Below are 7,571 nucleotides of genomic sequence, written 5' to 3'. Positions count from 1 at the left end.
TCAGACTGAGGGCACCCTAACCCTAATGTCGGGAAGAGGGCACCCCTAGCCCTAATGTCGGAGATAGGGGGGGGGGGGGGGCCCTAACCCTAATGTCGGAAAGGGGGGACCCTAACCCTAATGGCGGAAAGTGGGTACCCTAACCCTAATGTCGGGAAGGGGGCACCCCAGCCATAATGTCAGACTGAGGGCACCCTAACCCTAATGTCGGGAAGAGGGCACCCCAGCCCTAATGTCGGAGATAGGGGGGGGGGGGGGGGCCTAACCCTAATGTCGGAAAGGGGGGACCCTAACCCTAATGGCGGAAAGTGGGTACCCTAACCCTAATGTCGGGAAGGGGGCACCCCAGCCATAATGTCAGACTGAGGGCACCCTAACCCTAATGTCGGGAAGAGGGCACCCTAGCCCTAATGTCGGAGATGGGGGGGGGGGGGGGGCCCTAACCCTAATGTCGGAAAGGGGGGACCCTAACCCTAATGGCGGAAAGTGGGTACCCTAACCCTAATGTCGGGAAGGGGGCACCCCAGCCATAATGTCAGACTGAGGGCACCCTAACCCTAATGTCGGGAAGAGGGCACCCCAGCCCTAATGTCGGAGATGGGGGGGGGGGGGGGCCTAACCCTAATGTCGGAAAGGGGGGACCCTAACCCTAATGGCGGAAAGTGGGTACCCTAACCCTAATGTCGGGAAGGGGGCACCCCAGCCATAATGTCAGACTGAGGGCACCCTAACCCTAATGTCGGGAAGAGGGCACCCCAGCCCTAACGTCGGAGATGGGGGGGGGGGGGGCCCTAACCCTAATGTCGGAAAGGGGGGACCCTAACCCTAATGGCGGAAAGTGGGTACCCTAACCCTAATGTCGGGAAGGGGGCACCCCAGCCATAATGTCAGACTGAGGGCACCCTAACCCTAATGTCGGGAAGAGGGCACCCTAGCCCTAATGTCGGAGATAGGGGGGGGGGGGGCCCTAACCCTAATGTCGGAAAGGGGGGACCCTAACCCTAATGGCGGAAAGTGGGTACCCTAACCCTAATGTCGGGAAGGGGGCACCCCAGCCATAATGTCAGACTGAGGGCACCCTAACCCTAATGTCGGGAAGAGGGCACCCCGGCCCTAATGTCGGAGATAGGGGGGGGGGGGGGCCCTAACCCTAATGTCGGAAAGGGGGGACCCTAACCCTAATGGCGGAAAGTGGGTACCCTAACCCTAATGTCGGGAAGGGGGCACCCCAGCCATAATGTCAGACTGAGGGCACCCTAACCCTAATGTCGGGAAGAGGGCACCCCTAGCCCTAATGTCGGAGATAGGGGGGGGGGGGGGCCCTAACCCTAATGTCGGAAAGGGGGGACCCTAACCCTAATGGCGGAAAGTGGGTACCCTAACCCTAATGTCGGGAAGGGGGCACCCCAGCCATAATGTCAGACTGAGGGCACCCTAACCCTAATGTCGGGAAGAGGGCACCCCAGCCCTAATGTCGGGGGTGGGGGGGGGGGGGGGCCCTAACCCTAATGTCGGAAAGGGGGGACCCTAACCCTAATGGCGGAAAGTGGGTACCCTAACCCTAATGTCGGGAAGGGGGCACCCCAGCCATAATGTCAGACTGAGGGCACCCTAACCCTAATGTCGGGAAGAGGGCACCCCAGCCCTAACGTCGGAGATGGGGGGGGGGCCCTAACCCTAATGTCGGAAAGGGGGGACCCTAACCCTAATGGCGGAAAGTGGGTACCCTAACCCTAATGTCGGGAAGGGGGCACCCCAGCCATAATGTCAGACTGAGGGCACCCTAACCCTAATGTCGGGAAGAGGGCACCCCAGCCCTAATGTCGGAGATAGGGGGGGGGGGGGGCCCTAACCCTAATGTCGGAAAGGGGGGACCCTAACCCTAATGGCGGAAAGTGGGTACCCTAACCCTAATGTCGGGAAGGGGGCACCCCAGCCATAATGTCAGACTGAGGGCACCCTAACCCTAATGTCGGGAAGAGGGCACCCCTAGCCCTAATGTCGGAGATAGGGGCGGGGGGGGGCCCTAACCCTAATGTCGGAAAGGGGGGACCCTAACCCTAATGGCGGAAAGTGGGTACCCTAACCCTAATGTCGGGAAGGGGGCACCCCAGCCATAATGTCAGACTGAGGGCACCCTAACCCTAATGTCGGGAAGAGGGCACCCCAGCCCTAATGTCGGAGATGGGGGGGGGGGGGGCCCTAACCCTAATGTCGGAAAGGGGGGACCCTAACCCTAATGGCGGAAAGTGGGTACCCTAACCCTAATGTCGGGAAGGGGGCACCCCAGCCATAATGTCAGACTGAGGGCACCCTAACCCTAATGTCGGGAAGAGGGCACCCCTAGCCCTAATGTCGGAGATAGGGGCGGGGGGGGGCCCTAACCCTAATGTCGGAAAGGGGGGACCCTAACCCTAATGGCGGAAAGTGGGTACCCTAACCCTAATGTCGGGAAGGGGGCACCCCAGCCATAATGTCAGACTGAGGGCACCCTAACCCTAATGTCGGGAAGAGGGCACCCCTAGCCCTAATGTCGGAGATGGGGGGGGGGGGGCCCTAACCCTAATGTCGGAAAGGGGGGACCCTAACCCTAATGGCGGAAAGTGGGTACCCTAACCCTAATGTCGGGAAGGGGGCACCCCAGCCATAATGTCAGACTGAGGGCACCCTAACCCTAATGTCGGGAAGAGGGCACCCCAGCCCTAATGTCGGAGATGGGGGGGGGGGGGGGCCCTAACCCTAATGTCGGAAAGGGGGGACCCTAACCCTAATGGCGGAAAGTGGGTACCCTAACCCTAATGTCGGGAAGGGGGCACCCCAGCCATAATGTCAGACTGAGGGCACCCTAACCCTAATGTCGGGAAGAGGGCACCCCTTGCCCTAATGTCGGAGATGGGGGGGGGGGGGGCCCTAACCCTAATGTCGGAAAGGGGGGACCCTAACCCTAATGGCGGAAAGTGGGTACCCTAACCCTAATGTCGGGCAGGGGGCACCCCAGCCATAATGTCAGACTGAGGGCACCCTAACCCTAATGTCGGGAAGAGGGCACCCCAGCCCTAATGTCGGAGATAGGGGGGGGGGGGGGCCCTAACCCTAATGTCGGAAAGGGGGGACCCTAACCCTAATGGCGGAAAGTGGGTACCCTAACCCTAATGTCGGGAAGGGGGCACCCCAGCCATAATGTCAGACTGAGGGCACCCTAACCCTAATGTCGGGAAGAGGGCACCCCAGCCCTAATGTCGGAGATGGGGGGGGGGGGGGGCCCTAACCCTACTGTCGGAAAGGGGGGACCCTAACCCTAATGGCGGAAAGTGGGTACCCTAACCCTAATGTCGGGAAGGGGGCACCCCAGCCATAATGTCAGACTGAGGGCACCCTAACCCTAATGTCGGGAAGAGGGCACCCCTAGCCCTAATGTCGGAGATGGGGGGGGGGGGGGCCCTAACCCTAATGTCGGAAAGGGGGGACCCTAACCCTAATGGCGGAAAGTGGGTACCCTAACCCTAATGTCGGGAAGGGGGCACCCCAGCCATAATGTCAGACTGAGGGCACCCTAACCCTAATGTCGGGAAGAGGGCACCCCAGCCCTAACGTCGGAGATGGGGGGGGGGGGGGCCCTAACCCTAATGTCGGAAAGGGGGGACCCTAACCCTAATGGCGGAAAGTGGGTACCCTAACCCTAATGTCGGGAAGGGGGCACCCCAGCCATAATGTCAGACTGAGGGCACCCTAACCCTAATGTCGGGAAGAGGGCACCCCAGCCCTAATGTCGGAGATGGGGGGGGGGGGGGGCCTAACCCTAATGTCGGAAAGGGGGGACCCTAACCCTAATGGCGGAAAGTGGGTACCCTAACCCTAATGTCGGGAAGGGGGCACCCCAGCCATAATGTCAGACTGAGGGCACCCTAACCCTAATGTCGGGAAGAGGGCACCCCAGCCCTAATGTCGGAGATGGGGGGGGGGGGGGCCCTAACCCTAATGTCGGAAAGGGGGGACCCTAACCCTAATGGCGGAAAGTGGGTACCCTAACCCTAATGTCGGGAAGGGGGCACCCCAGCCATAATGTCAGACTGAGGGCACCCTAACCCTAATGTCGGGAAGAGGGCACCCCAGCCCTAACGTCGGAGATGGGGGGGGGGGGGGGCCTAACCCTAATGTCGGAAAGGGGGGACCCTAACCCTAATGGCGGAAAGTGGGTACCCTAACCCTAATGTCGGGAAGGGGGCACCCCAGCCATAATGTCAGACTGAGGGCACCCTAACCCTAATGTCGGGAAGAGGGCACCCCTAGCCCTAATGTCGGAGATGGGGGGGGGGGGGGCCCTAACCCTAATGTCGGAAAGGGGGGACCCTAACCCTAATGGCGGAAAGTGGGTACCCTAACCCTAATGTCGGGAAGGGGGCACCCCAGCCATAATGTCAGACTGAGGGCACCCTAACCCTAATGTCGGGAAGAGGGCACCCCAGCCCTAATGTCGGAGATAGGGGGGGGGGGGGCCCTAACCCTAATGTCGGAAAGGGGGGACCCTAACCCTAATGGCGGAAAGTGGGTACCCTAACCCTAATGTCGGGAAGGGGGCACCCCAGCCATAATGTCAGACTGAGGGCACCCTAACCCTAATGTCGGGAAGAGGGCACCCCAGCCCTAATGTCGGAGATAGGGGGGGGGGGGGCCCTAACCCTAATGTCGGAAAGGGGGGACCCTAACCCTAATGGCGGAAAGTGGGTACCCTAACCCTAATGTCGGGAAGGGGGCACCCCAGCCATAATGTCAGACTGAGGGCACCCTAACCCTAATGTCGGGAAGAGGGCACCCCAGCCCTAATGTCGGAGATGGGGGGGGGGGGGGGCCCTAACCCTAATGTCGGAAAGGGGGGACCCTAACCCTAATGGCGGAAAGTGGGTACCCTAACCCTAATGTCGGGAAGGGGGCACCCCAGCCATAATGTCAGACTGAGGGCACCCTAACCCTAATGTCGGGAAGAGGGCACCCCTAGCCCTAATGTCGGAGATAGGGGGGGGGGGGGGGCCCTAACCCTAATGTCGGAAAGGGGGGACCCTAACCCTAATGGCGGAAAGTGGGTACCCTAACCCTAATGTCGGGAAGGGGGCACCCCAGCCATAATGTCAGACTGAGGGCACCCTAACCCTAATGTCGGGAAGAGGGCACCCCAGCCCTAATGTCGGAGATGGGGGGGGGGGGGGGGCCTAACCCTAATGTCGGAAAGGGGGGACCCTAACCCTAATGGCGGAAAGTGGGTACCCTAACCCTAATGTCGGGAAGGGGGCACCCCAGCCATAATGTCAGACTGAGGGCACCCTAACCCTAATGTCGGGAAGAGGGCACCCCTAGCCCTAATGTCGGAGATGGGGGGGGGGGGGGGCCCTAACCCTAATGTCGGAAAGGGGGGACCCTAACCCTAATGGCGGAAAGTGGGTACCCTAACCCTAATGTCGGGAAGGGGGCACCCCAGCCATAATGTCAGACTGAGGGCACCCTAACCCTAATGTAGGGAAGAGGGCACCCCTAGCCCTAATGTCGGAGATGGGGGGGGGGGGGGGCCCTAACCCTAATGTCGGAAAGGGGGGACCCTAACCCTAATGGCGGAAAGTGGGTACCCTAACCCTAATGTCGGGAAGGGGGCACCCCAGCCATAATGTCAGACTGAGGGCACCCTAACCCTAATGTCGGGAAGAGGGCACCCCAGCCCTAATGTCGGAGATGGGGGGGGGGGGGGCCCTAACCCTAATGTCGGAAAGGGGGGACCCTAACCCTAATGGCGGAAAGTGGGTACCCTAACCCTAATGTCGGGAAGGGGGCACCCCAGCCATAATGTCAGACTGAGGGCACCCTAACCCTAATGTCGGGAAGAGGGCACCCCAGCCCTAATGTCGGAGATGGGGGGGGGGGGGGGCCCTAACCCTAATGTCGGAAAGGGGGGACCCTAACCCTAATGGCGGAAAGTGGGTACCCTAACCCTAATGTCGGGAAGGGGGCACCCCAGCCATAATGTCAGACTGAGGGCACCCTAACCCTAATGTCGGGAAGAGGGCACCCCTAGCCCTAATGTCGGAGATGGGGGGGGGGGGGGCCCTAACCCTAATGTCGGAAAGGGGGGACCCTAACCCTAATGGCGGAAAGTGGGTACCCTAACCCTAATGTCGGGAAGGGGGCACCCCAGCCATAATGTCAGACTGAGGGCACCCTAACCCTAATGTCGGGAAGAGGGCACCCCAGCCCTAATGTCGGAGATAGGGGGGGGGGGGGGCCCTAACCCTAATGTCGGAAAGGGGGGACCCTAACCCTAATGGCGGAAAGTGGGTACCCTAACCCTAATGTCGGGAAGGGGGCACCCCAGCCATAATGTCAGACTGAGGGCACCCTAACCCTAATGTCGGGAAGAGGGCACCCCTAGCCCTAATGTCGGAGATGGGGGGGGGGGGGGCCCTAACCCTAATGTCGGAAAGGGGGGACCCTAACCCTAATGGCGGAAAGTGGGTACCCTAACCCTAATGTCGGGAAGGGGGCACCCCAGCCATAATGTCAGACTGAGGGCACCCTAACCCTAATGTCGGGAAGAGGGCACCCCAGCCCTAATGTCGGAGATGGGGGGGGGGGGGGCCCTAACCCTAATGTCGGAAAGGGGGGACCCTAACCCTAATGGCGGAAAGTGGGTACCCTAACCCTAATGTCGGGAAGGGGGCACCCCAGCCATAATGTCAGACTGAGGGCACCCTAACCCTAATGTCGGGAAGAGGGCACCCCAGCCCTAATGTCGGAGATAGGGGGGGGGGGGGGGGCCCTAACCCTAATGTCGGAAAGGGGGGACCCTAACCCTAATGGCGGAAAGTGGGTACCCTAACCCTAATGTCGGGAAGGGGGCACCCCAGCCATAATGTCAGACTGAGGGCACCCTAACCCTAATGTCGGGAAGAGGGCACCCCAGCCCTAACGTCGGAGATAGGGGGGGGGGGGGGGCCCTAACCCTAATGTCGGAAAGGGGGGACCCTAACCCTAATGGCGGAAAGTGGGTACCCTAACCCTAATGTCGGGAAGGGGGCACCCCAGCCATAATGTCAGACTGAGGGCACCCTAACCCTAATGTCGGGAAGAGGGCACCCCAGCCCTAATGTCGGAGATGGGGGGGGGGGGGGGCCCTAACCCTAATGTCGGAAAGGGGGGACCCTAACCCTAATGGCGGAAAGTGGGTACCCTAACCCTAATGTCGGGAAGGGGGCACCCCAGCCATAATGTCAGACTGAGGGCACCCTAACCCTAATGTCGGGAAGAGGGCACCCCAGCCCTAATGTCGGAGATGGGGGGGGGGGGGCCCTAACCCTAATGTCGGAAAGGGGGGACCCTAACCCTAATGGCGGAAAGTGGGTACCCTAACCCTAATGTCGGGAAGGGGGCACCCCAGCCATAATGTCAGACTGAGGGCACCCTAACCCTAATGTCGGGAAGAGGGCACCCCAGCCCTAATGTCGGAGATAGGGGGGGGGGGGGCCCTAACCCTAATGTCGGAAAGGGGGGACCCTAACCCTAATGGCGGAAAGTGGGTACCCTAACCC

This window comes from Melopsittacus undulatus, unplaced genomic scaffold, assembly GCF_012275295.1.
Source record: "Melopsittacus undulatus isolate bMelUnd1 unplaced genomic scaffold, bMelUnd1.mat.Z mat_scaffold_189_arrow_ctg1, whole genome shotgun sequence".
Lineage (NCBI taxonomy): Eukaryota > Metazoa > Chordata > Aves > Psittaciformes > Psittaculidae > Melopsittacus > Melopsittacus undulatus.
The sequence above is the reverse complement of the archived record's forward strand: the minus strand, read 5'-3'. Positions refer to the sequence as shown.